Below are 16468 nucleotides of genomic sequence, written 5' to 3'. Positions count from 1 at the left end.
TACTAGAAAGACTGGATATTTCCAAAGAGTTTTATGGTGTTTTCCTTGGAAGCACCTATGACTACGAGTCACCACTAGAGTTGAGACACAGCAAGTGAAGGACTAGTGCTAGTCCCATGTGGCCATTCCTGCAGGACCACGTGGAGATGACTGGATAATCTTAAAGAGCTCAAAGCTGAAAAACTGCAGTGTTGTATAAGAAGCTGGAGGGCCAGGATAAAAAACAGACTCAGATTTTTAAGAAAGATTTCTTAAAAACATGACAAAGGGGAGAATAACCTCACTGTGAAACACTGGCAGTTCCGACTCTGTTGAGAACTCCCTGGTCTCGATGTTCTCCCAAGTAGCGTGTTCCCAGTGGCTCACCCATCTTCTGTTTCTAAGAAGGATGTTGCATTCCTGGGAGATGAGAATTCTCCAGGACTGTCCAAGGGGGTTGTAGGTGCAGGAGGCAGAAGTTCTGGGATGTTTTCCTGCCAAGCACTTCAGCAGCCTGAGGTGAGTCACCATGTCGTTCTGGGCCTTGTCTTCCCTCTGTAAAGAAGGGATAGCCTTTCTTTGGTTTCCCTATTTTATTTTATTTTATTTTTTATTTTTTTTTTACACTGCAGAGAGCTTGATTATGGCCTGGAACATGGTATAAATAAAACAGTGAAATAAAGTGCTGGTAGGGGAAAGATGGAAAAATTTAGTGAGTATGATGTTGGGCACTTGACATACCTGACTGAAGATTTTCTGTCTGTGCTGGTTGGATGCATGAAAAAAGCAAAACTCTAGCCAGCACATTCTGGGCAAAAAAAAATCTGCTATAGACTCACTTTCACTGGCAAAATGTCCCAACCCCATGAGGTGACACCACAGGGAATGCAGCTTCCCCCTCGGTGCCACCCTCTGCCGGGGTGCAGGAGAAGGCTGGAGCATTTGGTGATGGGCACTGAAGCATTGCAGGGGATGTGCACGTTGGGAATTTGGCAGGGTTCCCATCGTTACAGGATAGACCTGTTTGTCCCATGTGGTCAGCTGGGCCCCAGAGAAGATGGCCCTCTGGGAAAACTCTGTCCATGAACATCCTCTACATTTAAAAATATGTTTCTCTTCTCAGCCCATCTATAATGCAAAGTGATTTTTCAGCCCATCTGTTTAAAGATTAGGCATTGCTGCTGATAGAAAGGGTTCTGCCAAGGAGATGAACTGAGTGACATGGTGCAGACAGACCTTTTCCATATTCCACCCCAATTTCCTTCTGTCCTACCACTCTCTTGATTCAATTACTTCGCAATTTCAGTCCCGCAGCTCATGAAAGGGCAGCCTTCATTGCAGCAGCACCTGGCCCAAATCCTCGTAGTGTGTTATGGCTGGGGCAGGCTCTAGAGACACCAAAACCAGTTCTCCTCCCTCTGGAGTAGGCTGAAAGCCCTTGCTCACCATTAAATTGTGCACCCAAAGCACGGTGTACAAAAAAAGAGGATCAAAGCAGCACAGAGGAGAAGTCTGGGGAGCCAAATTCCCAGCTAGCAGAAGCTGATGTAACTGCTGGTTGCCACCAAGTGCCACCAGCTTCTGCTAGCTGAAAATTGGGCCCAGGCTGTCAGAAGCCCCTGTGGCTCTAGACAAAAAAAGTAAATAAATATCCTGGCAAACAGCATGTTCAGGTACCTGTCTGTAAGCATGGCTCAGATTGCCGTCCTTTTTCACCATGGAGAGTACCATCAAATACCACAAGAGGAGAGGGATAGGGTGCTGTTCGTTCTGAGGTCAGACTGCAAGGGTGAAGCCACAGTGTGTGGACATTTGCAGAACTGCTCTTCTTCAGATGGCAGGTGTTAAATTCTGTTTATACCCCAAAATCCATGTACAAAGAACTTTATGTAGCTGCTTCTGAGGCTCTTGGGTAGCTGAAGATGTCCAGGGCTGCTCAGAGCGGAGACATGGCTAAGGGGACCCCTTCTTGGTGCTGTACTGAGCTGTGTAGATGTAGGAGTTGAGGTGGGAGCAAAGGAGCCTCCTCCCTGCTTGATGCCCCCAGTTCGTTCTGGATCTTGCTGAAGTTGGTGGAAGAATGATGTTCCCCTGGTATAGAGCAGGTACCCAGTTGCCTTCCCTGTACTCTGCTGCACAGGTGGACGGACCGCACTGCTCTTGTGCCCTTGGCATTGTGCTGGTTTCTGGGAGGAAAGGGAGCAGAGCACCTCCAGAGGGATGACCAACAGACTGCCCAGAGATGGTCCCCAAGGTGGGTTCAGCTGGCAACTGAGCATAATCTACTCAGCATGGCCTCTTCCCATAAGAAAAGTTCTTCCTTTGTTGTGAGGATACCTGTTTGGGTACAAACAGTTAATAACAAGGTGGCAGTAGCTTGCATCCACAGATCCTGGGTTCTGTGGTATGAGGAGCACTTCATTCCTGTTATGCTGATCTTTTCCATCTGCTCTTTACTGCTTGCAAGGTAATCCCATGAGAAAAGTAGCTCAAGCCTGACGTTTTCAAGCCTCATCCAAAAATTATGTCAAGCATGAACATTTTATCATTAAGGGCACTAATACTTTGCACATATACAAAATTTGTCTTCTGATTATCCCCAGCTTGTATTACAATAAATTTTGTAGGCACTTAGCCAAACTCTTTACCTTTTGTCAGATATATGACCTGCTGTTTCAAAGAGATGGGAGGCTGGTCCAAAGCCTATTAGATCAAGGGGAGCTGTTACGCTGGTTTAGCAGAATTTGGATTGGTCCCTAAAGGCATCACAGATGATCTGAATTACCAGAAGTGATCCTAGGCAGTTGCAAGTAGGTAGAGATCAGTTTGCAACTACCAAGGTATCTGAAGAAGTTGGATCAGATTGTTTCAAATCATCTGATGAGAGTTAACTTGACTTAATCAAATCACAAGGCAGCTGGAAAATCAATCTAGACTAGATGGAATAGACTTACCAACTAGATGGAGAGCTAAATATACCAGAAGAAAAACAAACAAGCAAACAAACAAAAAAGAAAGAAGATATATTGGCTGGAAAATGCAGCTAAATAAATTCTGACCAGAAACTAGGTGTGTATTTTTTTTTCCATTTGTCTAGAGTGAAATATGGTGAGTTATGTGGAGTCTTTAAATGAAACTGGATGTCTTTCCAAAGGATATGCTCTACACTTCCACACTGACATTACTAGCCTGGGCTTTACAATCTCTGCTTTACAAAGCCTTACTTAGTTGATCATAGGGATTCCGTCTTAATGTACAACAATGAACTTGCAGCAGTCTGAAAACAGCGAGTACAACTTTAGAAATAGGCAAAGCTCCCATTCCTAATAGACCAAAATCTTCCTGGTAGCAACCTAGTGAAGAGTCTGCATATATATTGATCTGGCAGATGAGTTGAGCCAGTTACCTTGTCAGGCAAAGGCACTGATGTGTCTAACTCCTGCTACAGTTCATATGAGCCCTTATCCAACTAATATCTCTACTACAAATTTAGCCCAGCTAAAGAGCAGGTGAGGGGCTAGATGATGTCATCATATCCCAGTCATCCTGAGTATAATTTTCTTTTCTTCCAAAGATTTTGGATTACTCACATGTCTTTCAATATGCAAGTCCCATCATCCTACCTGTTCCAAATTTGTTCTTTTTGTCACCCAATAGCTCTTGGAAAAGGGTGACCTGCAACGTATTCCTGTCATTTTTTAAATGCAATCTGTAACCCAATAAGCATTAGAGCAAGTTCATCTGTGCCCTGGAGCAATATTTTAATGGTATCAGGTTTTAATTCCTTCATCTTCCCACCTTCCTCAACCCTGGAAGCTAGACCCAAATTTCCTGTGTAATTTGCAGCCCATTGATTTATGCTGCCCAACCACATCTCTGCTATACCAGTTAAATCACCTCTCTCTTGCCAAGTTAAATACTATAGCTCTCCCATGTTCGGTGGTAAACTCCTGCAATTAGCACAGAGGCATGTGGCATTTGACTGCTGGTAGACGCTGTGCTCGTTGTCCCGATCTGGTGAAGCCCCATGTCTGCTTGGAGAGGTGCCTCTCACTTATTATCCTTTATTGTTCTGGCTGCTGGAAATTCAATACTTTCCCACAAAGCCTTCTCATCTGCGTCCTCCCAAACCTTTGAGCCACCTACAGTGCTTGTGGTCTGAAATAAATACTCAGATGTTTTCCCAGGCAACCAGTGGTTTCTTCTCTTCGCTTTAGCTGCTTTCCCTTGAAATGGAGGCTGAGATGACCAAGGCAGAGCAAATGACAGAGAGCAGGACTCTAAGAGCAAACCAGTGTGTCAGACCATAGGTCTCACTGGTCCAATATCCTGTCCCTGGAAGTGACCAAAAGCGTCAAGAGGCCTGGGAAAGAGTGTGAGGTTCAGATGACCTCCACCAAGAGCCTACTCAGCTTCCAGCTGTTTGCACATCAGGGACTTTCTGAGCCAGAAGTGACTGCCAGTAGCTCCCCTCAGAGCTGCTGTTGGCTCCTCACTACCTATACCCAGGCCTGTCCGGGGCTGCTGAGGCATCCAGTCCCCCCAGCACAACTTAGGCAGTGCCCATCGAGCTGGGCTCTCCGTTGTCCTCACCCAAACACGTCTGTGATACATATCTATAAATCCTCCCTCTGGTTTGGCTTTTTTGGCACAACCCGCCCTCTGGTCCCGAGGCATGAGTCCTACGCTCCATGCTGGTGGTGGTGGTGAAAGGTGAAAACGCTCTTTGCCATTGCGCTATTCATTTACAAGTTGGCCAAAATTCGTGCCCTCATCAATCCTTCTTTCTACAATAAATTCCCAAGTGTCCAACAAAGTTAAATCACATCCATTCTTCACCACCAGGCATCGACATGCGCTGGCATCCCCCTGCGTTTCAGCAGAAGCTGCCATAGATGGATTTCCTTCCTCCTCCCCTCCCTCCGCTCCTCCAGCTCTTCCCACCACTTGCGATACGGCACCCCGCAGCCATCACCACATGCTCACCCCACCCCTGTGAGCCTCTTGCGGGGAATTCGAGCCCCCCGACACCTAGGGCACTTCTCTCTCCCCTTGCCTTGCGACCATCTGTCTGCATCCAGCAGCAGAAGTACCACACACCCGCGCGCTCTCCCACCAACTCAACCTAAGCCCCTACCATCTGGAGATGATCTATTTGTCTATTTAGAATCCAAGCTCTCCAGGGCAGGAACTGTCTCTAATTGTGTTTGTGCCGTACCTACAGCTGTGTTGGACTGAATACACCCACTGTCATCTTCTCCTGGAAACTCAGCTCCTCCTGGGAGTGTCCAGCACTGAAAAGTAAGACCACTTGGAAATCCAAGTTGCTGGAGGCACATGCCAGAGCTCCTTGGTTGCACTTATATTAGACCACAGACAAATTCTTCCAGTGACTGCAACAATCATCCAGCCCAATTTTTACTGCCGAGCTGACAAAGGGGGACTTAAAATCAGTGAAATTCAATCATGGCCCCGCCTGGTGGAGCTCACATCTGGCTGGGGCTCTGAATGTGCCCATCCTACCAGGGGCCTGCCTGAGGACCCCAAATGCACCAGCACCTGTTTTGGTGACCTCCAGCCAATGCCACTGGGTGGTAAATTTGGGAGTCTCCAGGTCAGATTTTGCAGGCTGAATTTGGCCCTCAGTCCAGCACTGCAGAACAGCTTCATGTGTATAAACCTACTGTTCACAACTAGCATACAATCTGCCTCGTGCTTTCGGGATCATGAAGACCTTAGGTGCTTTTGCTCAGAAAAAGTGCAAAAATGAATTGCTTTTTTTTTTTCCCACTTGCTATTTAACAGCTTTAATTAAAACAACTGTAATTGTATTAAGGCCTTTTCTCTGAACTATAGTCTGTTCATACCACCCCCTGCTCAGAACGTATTTTTTCAAGCTGTATATTTGCAATTGCACTGAGCAGGTGGTGGTGTTATCACAAATAAACGAGGTGTTATCACAAAAACAAACAAACCAAAAAGTTTTAGAAAAAGGGATAAAAAGGCTTGATAAATTTCTGGTCTAATTCAAGAGACAGCATGAATGTGATACCACAGAAAGTCTCCTACACACGGTTAAAAACATCCTGGTTCAATAATACTGTTAAAATTTTAAAAGTGCATCTATATATTTTCCCATTTGGCTAACTCCGGAACACCATTTCTGCTTGTTTTGGCTGATTTTTGTTCCTGCATTTGAGTGTAAAGGAACAGTAAGGAAGTTTATGAATGAGGTCCCACTCGCATTCCAGGCTCAGCTATGTACGCGAGCTGCTTTCTGCCGAGATCCTGGGATGAAGTCATTGCAAAACCACCTAGTTTGCCCAGTGTGTTAACTCAAAAAAGATTGAAATGGACAGATTTGCAGTTACTGCACTGCAAACACACATACAGTAGTTTTCCTGCATGCCAGCGTCGGCCAAACTTCAGCCCAGAAGGCTTGCGAAAGGGAGAAAAAAACTCTTTCCACTATGAAAGGCTGTTTATAAAATCAGTTTGATCAGCTCAGGAATGAGCTGAGATAATGTTTACCCGCACAAACACAGAAGACCATGCAACTGTCTTAACATCCTGAGCTAAGATAACTTCTCAGCTGCAAAAAAAAAAAAAAAAAAAAAAAAAAAAAAAGTTAGAACAACAGGAAATGAGTCATTTACTACCAGTTGCTCAGGTATTTTAAAGAGCTTCCAGAACATTTGCTTTTGTGTACCTAAGAGAAAAAGGTCGCTGGTGGCGGGGAAGGCCTGACACGAGACATAAAAGTGACTTTCCTTGCTGAAAGAGTAAAGGCAGGAGAACGGTTCTGTGACAAGAGGATATGAAATACCCTGCAATTCATCAGCGAGGAGAATCAAACGCCACCCGAGCGATCAGCATTCTTGGGGATTACGATAAGGATTACGGTGAGTTGTTAGCAGGGCGAGCGAGCCACTGAAAGATGGGCTTCCCGAGTGCCTTGGAATAAATGGGACAATTAAGGCTTTGGGGGAGTTAATGAGATTTTTTCTTGAAATTTCAGAGCAGCTGGCCAGCCCGTGTGCAGGCAAAAAACATTTATTTGAGGAGGGAAGAAAAATAGGTAGCAAAAAACAAAACGTTTGCATTCCCTAAAAATATACTCCGAGTCTTGTGAGGGGGAAATAAATTATCCGCAAAGCCATTCTGCTGTCGGGGAGAAAAATCTGAGGCATTTTCCAGCCCCGGCTGCCCTCTGCGCGGCGGTGAGCTGATCCCTCCGTCAGATGGGTCTCATCACGGCGGCATTCGGTGCCTCCGAGTCTTTCATGTGTTTAATCTCACAACCCACCTGTGAGGCGAGGAATTACAGTGTGGGAACTGAGGAAGAGGCCCAGACGTTTCGAGGGATTTAGCTGCCCGATTACCTGGCTCGGGGTTGGAGTGGGAATCGCCAGGAGAGGAGGGTGCTGCACCTGGGTCTGCCAGGCTGGAGTTGGAGCAGCTCCCTGCAACAATGCCCATGTGGAGCCGGGACGCGGAGATCTGGGCATGTCCATTGTTTCTCCCTTGGTTATTGTTAAGAAATATTTTGAGCCTGGAGGAAAATAAATAAATAAATCGGAGAGACTGAATGGAGAGATTGAAGGTCAGTTCTCTCTCCCAAGGCTGAGCAGGGTCTCACAGCCCTGGCAGTTGTGTTGATTCCCAGTGAAACCGTTTACGAATTACCAAGAACCATGAAGAAGTGTTACTGCCTTCTGAGTCACAGCTCTGCTGCCTCCCCGTGCACCACCACTGCTCACAGCTCCCCTGTCCCATGCCTCTTCCTGATCTGGGAAGGGTTCTGCTAAGGGGTCAGCGCAGCAGATGTGCAGGGGGGTGTTTGTCCTGGGGGTGTTTGTCCACCCTCTGTGCTTGAGTCTGTGTTGGCACGAGACACTGAGCACAAGCAGCTCTGTTTTCAGCAGAGGATTAGCAGCAGTGTGAGTGCACAGGGCCACGCCATGCCTCTGAGGTCTCCAACAAGGGACAGTGACTGCATCCCCCAAATCCCTCCTCCTTTACAGTGGCTATGGTAAAAGAGTCACAAGCACAAAAGGAGAGATGAGAAATAACAGAGCTATTGACATGGGTTTTTTGGTAGGAGTACCTGCTTGGGCATGAAGACGTTTGTTTTTAATTATTATATGCTGTTGTTCACGCAGCTCAGTCTCTGCATACTTTTTCTCTGCCACAGTATGACCCAGGAAACACATTTCACTCTAAAGGAATTCCAAGGCAGTATCAGAAATTCCTCTAGATCTTAATTTATAAGACAGTTTTCCCTGAGAAGGGCTACAGTGGGTGTTGTATTTTGATTTTTTGCCATGGCTTTGCTATCAGCTTCTGGTAAACTATAAAATAAAATAAAATAAAACCCAGCTCTCTCAATCTGCAAAACTGCATGACAAAGTGCAATCAGTGTCTTATAAATCCACACTGCTATCAAGGCAGTTCCCTTCCCATGCACTGTTTCTTATTAAATAAATATCTATCAGCCGATCACACATGCTGTGTTACATTGCTAGGTATCCAGGCAACTTATTCCAAACTTGCTGAAGTCAATGGAAAGAGCCTGCTGTCCCCACCAGACCATTGGCTTCAAAATGAGCTCGAGCCCTCCTTTAGCAACCAGCAGCCTTCTCCTTGGTATGTCAGCTCCCCGCACCTGCATGGAGCAGGAACTGAAGAGGAAAAGCATTGAGAAAGTTGCACCAGGCCTGATCCGAAGGCCCAAGGACTCAACTGAACCCATGTGGTTGCTGCTGCTGTTGGATGTCTCCCATTTTGTCCTGTCGCGAGCAGAAGGGCCGGGCTGGGCGGCTCGGCATCCATCAGCTCCCGAAACAGGCTGCACGGAGAGGTGGAGTTTCAGACAATCGGCACCCGCCTGCCAGCTGAAGTACAAAGCCTAATTGAAGAAAGCTGTTCTTTTCATCCACACAAAGCATAAACAGCCAGTGTTATGGTGACAAACTTCCCAGCAGCTTCGTCACTGCCACTCCAAGTCCTCGTGTACATCGATGCTGAAAGCAGAAAAAAGGAGGCGATGTACTTTTTTTGCAAAACTCCGGCTGATTCCAGCGTAGCTTTGGAGCTGACGCCCAAAATTTACACATCTGCGATGGTCCTGAATCATGTACCGGATAATTCTTGTTTGGGTCCAAACCGTGGAAAAATTACTCTTTGTTTCAAGAGCTTTTACACAAGATCTTTATTCCCCCCTCCACCTCCCTTATTAGATAAGGTTATTTTTATTTCATAACTCCTGCCGCTTTCCTCTGTTTCCTGATGGCTCCATGGACACTGTCTGTGCAAGCAATTCTCAATCCAAAACCCAAGGAATCCTCCATCGCAGACCATGCCCTCGACAAGAGGAGGATCCCCAATGCCACCCCGAGCTCTCACAAGGGGACAGGGGTGACGACTTCTTCCTGGCTGAATACACCATATCCAACGCTCTGAGGCTTGGGCACAGGAACCACGTCAAAGGGCTTGGCAGGACGCGCGATGGTCTCAGGCTCTATTTCTCTTTTCGGGGCGTGCTGGGAGGAGTGGCAGGAGGTTAGCCTTTTCCCATCACCTTCGTGCCAGAGATACGCACGGCCCCGACGCCGCGCGCTGTTGGCTGCTCATCACAAGGCCCCCTGTCAAAACGAGGATGGCTGATGAGCTACGAACAAGCTCACAGTTAGATAATAGATGAAAGAGCCTCAAGATAAATTAGGTGCCTCCAGAAAACCTGGCCAAATGTGTTTAAAACAGGAGATCCAACACCATTAATTCTCATCAAGCAGCTTTAAAAAAGGCAACCCGGCACTTGACTTATGCTTAGAAAACGTTATCTTTCCTTTTAACAGGGTTTTTATGGTGTATTTTGAGAAGATGACAAACAATAGGGTTATTTTGAAGTCATGCCAAACACTACATTCGCTGGAGGAGGAGAACAATGTTACCTCCTATCTGTCAACTGACCCTGCAGCCATTAAGCCATTTCACCAACAAACAATATTAATAAAAAAGGGAAAGTGCTGCTCTTAAGTTCCTTACAGCCAGAGCTGGAGAAATGTCTTTGAATGAGATATTTGTCCCCTCAGGAAAGATCACTTTGTCAAAAGCAAACCTTTCTGCAAGAAAGCATCAGTGTGATCATTTCTCATCTAAGAAACTAAAACAAAATGAAACATTTCAGTAATTCCCATGCTCCACACTGCAGAGGGGAAGACTTTGTTTGGTTTTGCTTCCCAGCAATTTTCATTTTTAAGCTACACCATATAAAACTGAAATGCAAGGGATAAACTTTGAGCCATTGTGCAGAGTGGAGTTGGAGCTTACAGCTTCTGGAGCAGGGACCATATTTTTGGTTTTGTGTCTGCTCAGAGCCTCATGCTGATCTCTGACGTGCTACTGTAAGACAAATAAGTTTACAGCAAATAATAACAAATACATAACATCTTTTCACCAGTGGGAGTCTTTACCAAATTGGCCCCAGCCACAAATAGAGCCGAAGACTTAAGGGGGACAGATGGGAACAGCTATTTTGTTGGCAAGACGAACACCTGCTCGCAGAGCATCCAGCCAGCAGGATCAGAAGGTGTGTCATTGCTAAAAGTGCCGTATCATCCCATTCGAAAAACATCAACAAACTCATCCGAACATTTTCAAGGAGGAAATTCCTTCATAATTGGGATAAGCCTGCTCTCATGTGACAGCCTGGCCTCGGTGTGTTTTTGGGCTGCACGCACCAAACTGGCAAATAACGTGGTTTTCAACGCAGAGGGGCTGTCTGCACAGGTAGACCTAGGGACATCTGTGCCTGTGGGATTCGGAGCTAATAATAGCCACCCCTTACTTACACACGCAGACTGAACTGCGCTTTCAATGCAAACATGAGTAATAATGATGCTATTTTCAGCTTTATTGGCACATGTCACCCCGGGTGCTCAGATTGCAAATTCAAACACATGCTGAACATGGGACAAAACCAGCTTCTTCTGGCCCGGATCCGCCCAGCTGTCTTCGCCCCACGCTGAGCCCTGTTCCCTTCCCCGCAGCTCCGGGCAGGTGCAGGGCTCGGTTGGGGAGAGCTTGGTGCAAGTGCAGGGCCTTTGCAACCCGATATGCCAGGGGCAGAAGTCGCTTTCATGTGCTGCATGTTTAGGCAAGTCTATGTCTTGAGGCCAACACAAAAAAAAAAAAATCCACCATAAGAAAATAATTGGCTGTTAATTTCCTCCGACTTCGACTTAATTAAACACAATTCCAGAAAATAATAAAGGGAGAAGGGAGAATGGGCATCTTTTAAAGATGTTGCTTAGGTAGGTGCAGAGTCCACTTTGTGAAGAAAAGTCTCTGTGGCAGGGAGGTCTCAGCCCACGGGCTGTACACACCTAATGTCTGCACCTAGGGCATCACAACCGAGGGCTGCAGCAACCCACGGGAGCAAGGATGCAGCCCAAGGGCCCAAATCCCTGGGCTGCTTGGAAAACCCAAGTGAGAGACCCTACAACCCCTGTACCCTGAGGCGGGTGCTCGTTGAGGGTCTGCCCTTGTCCCCAAGGGTCCCTTTTGAGCTGAGGTCACAGCAGCCCCCACTCGTGCTCAGCACCCATTGCTCGGATGCCCCAGCTGGGAGAGCTGCTGCTGTGCTGCTCCTGCTTGGGCTGAGAAGGGATTAGTTAATTAACAGCCCAGGAGTGCCAGGTGAAAGCCTATCTGTCGGAGCGAACATGCCCCGGTTCCTAGGCGTGTACACATGTGGTATCGTTTTTCCATTATTTAGAACATACAGAACTAAATTAATAACAGTTCTTACAAGGCCCTGGGGCTCTCCGTGGAAGAATTTTGATCTCCTTAGGAAAGGCTCACCATTTCTCATAGGAGAGATGCACTTGACTCCTGACCTCTTTTCAAAGGCACCTGTGTGAGCTTTTAAAATCCACTACCACCAATTATCCACTTTCAACCTGAAGTGTTTAAACCTCGGACCACATTAACTGAGCTTAGCACATAGCCATGTCATTGCAGACTTCCTGATGTGAGGAGATGCCTTGACACGGCTGAAAGAGAGTTTAGGGATGAGGCATGAGATTATCAGCTTCTCCTCCTGACAGCTTCAAACAAAGGAGCCTTTTAGCCACCTGGTTTGTGTCTCCCACACCTGCATTAAGATTGGGAGACAAACCTTTGTACTGCTGCCTTGATCCTATTATTTGCATGTACCTGTCCACAGTCACCCTGCATCACTTAATAGCCTTCAGAGAGACCAAAGGGAAGAAGATGCACATCTACTATTTCTCTTTCAGCTTTAATACCTTCTCTTTACTTTTTTCTTTCTCTCTCTCTTTTTTTTTTTTTTTTTTTTTTTTCTTTTCCTCTCCAGGGCTGCAAGACTTTTAGGACACTACGGCATTTATTTAAACTCTAAGGAGATTTATTTGGCAGGGGGGTGGAAAGTGGGGTACTGTGAGAAGGCAGAATATGGGGATGAGGGATGAAAAGGGAGTGGAGGCCATTTTAAGGGCTTCTGGCTGGGTTGTGGAGCACAAAGTCCTGTGCCTGCTCTCAGCAATGGGCAGATGTTTGGCTGCAGGACTCCTCTGCTCCCTGCACTGGTCCGGCCCTGAGATCCTGTCCATCCCTGGTCCCCATGAAGAAGGAGACACTGGTGGCCTTCCCCATCACTGCCCCCTATCCCAGACAGCAAGGAATGCCCACCCTCGAGGCGCTCGACCTCTACTACAGGCACCTGCTCACCTTCCCCACCCCGTGTTGGGGTGCAGCCTCATTCCTCCCCATTCAACAGCACCGATCCCCTACATCCATGGGCTCGAGCACCCCTAGAAACCAGCTCCCAGGCCAGACTTAGCCTGGACACAGAGCTCAGGATGTGCCCCCCTTCCCGCTCCCTCCGCCCGCCGGTGAAATTAGCTTTGTCTTCTCTGTCCCAGAGCTGGAAGGAATGTCTAGATTTTAAATTAAATTCATATTCTCTTTCCCATGCTCACAGAATTAGCCAAAAGGACAGAACATTATTACCCTTCCGGATCCAGCCCTAGCTGACAAGGTGTCTATGCGAGGGGAGATTTCAGCTGTAGCCTGCATATATACATCGCGGCGCTCAGCCGCAGCCAGCTCCTTGACTCATCAATGTAACTCAGTAAGGTAGAAATATTGGAGTTGCATTCATATTCCAGGCCTGGTTTAAATCACTAGCATTGTGGAAAGCTCTGGATAGGTCCAAAAAAAAGGAGGGAAAAAAAGAGTTTTCTGGTTCTAGTTTTTCATATTTTCTTTTCCCCTCTGAAAAGTGAAACCCTCCAGCTGCCCGGCATTGCACAATGGCCCAAATACTGTGAGTTCCAGCCCTAATCCCCGCCGCTCCGCACGCCAGCCCGCGCAGGGCTCGGCAGCACACCCGCCGCTGTCATGTTCCCCCGAGCCCTGCCGCTGCCCCAAGGGGGAAAGCATCGTCTGCTCCTGGGGCCAGTGGTGTGTGGCTTGTCCCCATCACCAGACCTTGTATTTGGCCTGCAAAAGTTGTCCTGAAAGAAACACAGGAGAGGGACAAGGAATGGGGTCAGCTCCCTTGGCTACCGTCCAGTTTGTGCTCTCGCAAAATGGGTGTAAATCTCTAGATTTTGGTCATGTGTTATACATGCTTTCCATTATGGTCAGAGAGCACTGCCAGGGATCTGCCAGTGTGCCAGGTGGGATGAAACCAAGCCCAAGCATGTTTTCTGGTTCCCAGATGAAGGATAAACCCCTCGTTGTCCTGCCGTCCCCGCAGAGGGGACGTGCCATGGGTGCTGTGCTCACCCTTGCAGGATCCCTTCCATCGTCGCTGCGGCTTGCCAGGCAGCTGGGGAAAGCCACTCAGATCCAGCCCTGGTTTTGTTGTGATTGTTATCATGATTATTATTATTACCGGAAGAGTGGCAAAGCCTAGGATCTCCAACATCCACATTGCTGACACCCAGCATAAAGCAAAGCTTCACCCAGGGGACGGGTGTCCTCGGGAGGGACTGATATAAACAAGTGGTTATCAGGCATACTCGGTGGATCGCCCAAGAAACATCCCCATAAGTAGACTGATCCTCAGCAAATAGCCCTGTGCCAAGTGCCATCCCCTAGTGAACAACAAAGGCTCGACCAGAAGTCAACAGCACCAGAGGGAAAGGATGGGCTGTGGTTAAAGATATGTGCTGCGCCTTCCAAGAGGGATGGATTTAGTTCTTCGCTTTGGCTTAGCTTTCCTATGATCATGACGTCAAATGAATCACTTCATCTTCTGCCACCTCAGCGCCCCATCTGTTAAAGCATATTTATAGTATTTTTTTTCTCTTCCCTTGCCCTTTGTCTTTTCTATTCTGATTATGAAGTCCTCAGAGCAAGGTTGCCACTTCTATGCAAGGTCCAGCAGACGAGAGCTCTGACCTGAGTTCCTGCTGCTGGAATACAAATATTATCTAGCGGGCTATACGGTGCCTACCATGTTGATGCTGGTTGAGGAACATGCATTACAATCCATGGAAAATTCTGATTTGAATGAAAACGTTGAGTGGTTTGGTTGGGGAAGGAGAACGCTGAGCATGGTTCCATTTTTTTTCCCAGCAAAATCTCTGAAGGAAGTTGACAAAGTCCAGAAATTCTTGTGAAATCAAAAAGCATTCAACAATCAGCGCTACAAAGTAAAACAAAAGACAATATCGTCTGTCCCACTGGCGGGTTTCCTTCCTCCCCGCAACTTGCTGGAAACCCTTCTCTGACGCCCAGCCTTGGTCAGGGCTCTCATTCCAAAGGAATTGCTTCTGTGCCTGTGTGTCAAGAAAAATCTGTTTCCAATAGGCACTAAAAGGTCTGCTCATCGTACTCCTGTTTCACAAAAAGCACTCCCAGCTCCTCTCGGCGGCACGCTGGCAGTGGCTCACAAGGCGTTTTGCCCTCGTCCTCCAGCCTGCAGAGCTGTGCCGGGTCCAGGAGGCTCGCAGCTGGCCCAAGACCATCTCGTGGGAAGCTTCTGTGCTTCGAGGCGAAGCCCTCCCCGGCCCCTCTCGGCTTCCCCTCTCCTGCTGCCACGGCAGAAGGTGGACAAATTGAAAAGCTTTCACCTCGCTTTGCTTCTCCTTGGCTCATCGAGGGGCTGGAGCTTCCCACCAGCAGCTCCTCAGGAAGGGATAAAGCTGCTCATGTGTATTTTTTTCTTCCTGCATTTTTTTTTTAAATGAAATTCTAAAGAAAACGTCAGTGTGCAAATTAATAGCTTTGTACCTGTAGGTGGTAAAATGGTTTAGGGAGCATCAGCCGATCTGTGTTAAATTCAGCTACAGGACAGAATTCCTCCTTTCTCTGAACAAATAAAGTTTTGTGCAGAAATAAAGGTGTCCATAGTTATTTTCCCCATCACAGACAAGGCTGTGGACTTACCTGTGAGCCACGTTGCCCCTGAGTCCAGGAGCACCCTGAGGACTTGTGCTGGAGATGATGTCCTGCTGTCACCAGGAGCAGCCCTGTAGGAGTGCATGGGGAGATCCAGAGCGCTCCCTCCTCCTGCTTCTTGCCCCATCGCCCCCCACGAGTGCTGCCCAAGCCATTGCCTCATCCTGACCCTACCTCCTGGAGGCCTGTCCACCAGCCAAGGCCCCATTTGCGAGGATCCAGGAGCTTGTTAATCACCCCGAGCTGTGAAGTTCCTCAAGTGGAACCGGAGGCTGGGCAAGAAGCATCTATTTGTTCCCTCGCTCCATCCTCAGATGCCAGAGCATCTCCAGAGGAGGTCAGAGCGGATTCCCAGAAATGTGACCCATCCCCTCAGCAATGTGAGGGTAATTCAGAGCGGGCCGTGGGCTTGCCGGCACCGCCGGAGTTTGCTGCCATGACTTCACAAAGCGCTGCACACCCCCAGGAAGAGCAGGCCAAGGAGGAGGAGTCCGGCGGTGCCTCTGCTGCCCTCGGACAGCAGGGGCTCGTGGTTGTGTAATGTTTACATGACCACAGAGCTCTCCATGGCTACACAGACCTCAGGAACAACAGTTCGAGCCCGTGTGCTCGGAGGAGAGCAGCCCTCTTCCCCTTGAGGAAGAGGAGCCTGGGTGAGTAGCTGAGTGCTGCCTGCACTGCGGGAAGAGCCAGCAAAGCCCCACACGTTGTTGTGTTGGTGTTCTCCATCTCCGAGCCACAACAAGCTTCCAAATGTATTGTTTTCATGGCTGGGATTCCTGCAATGCCCTTGTCCCTCCTACAGTGCACATCATGTAGTCCCCAGATCCCTCACTCACACTTTGGATGTGTTTTGGGAAGGTGTTGGCACCTGCATGTCCTCCACCCCATCTGCACTGCAACATCACCCGCGGTGACCAGAGGAGGGATGAGCCCTGCCGATCTGCCCACCCGAAAACAGCCAGATGTGGTCCTTCTCAGCTCCAGGGCCCAACTGGATTTTGGCACAATCACTTCACTCCTCTGTCTTGAGGCAAAGTATAGGTCCACTGTA

General features: G+C 48.0%; 1 long non-coding RNA gene across 1 annotated transcript; it reads right to left on the bottom strand.

Annotated features, from left to right (window-relative positions):
• Nucleotides 1–411: 411 nt before the first annotated feature.
• LOC308195625 lies at nt 412–15933 on the bottom strand. The gene is made up of 3 exons (XR_013951679.1): nt 15403–15933; nt 1657–9623; nt 412–534 (listed from the first exon to the last, which is right to left on the bottom strand). It is a non-coding gene; the product is annotated as an uncharacterized lncRNA (long non-coding RNA).
• Between the last annotated feature and the right edge of the window lie 535 nt (nt 15934–16468).

Source organism: Anser brachyrhynchus (genome assembly GCF_964034855.1).
Source record: "Anser brachyrhynchus genome assembly, chromosome: 5".
NCBI lineage: Eukaryota > Metazoa > Chordata > Aves > Anseriformes > Anatidae > Anser > Anser brachyrhynchus.
Note: the sequence above shows the minus strand (reverse complement) of the source record. Positions and strands in the feature narration are given on the sequence as shown.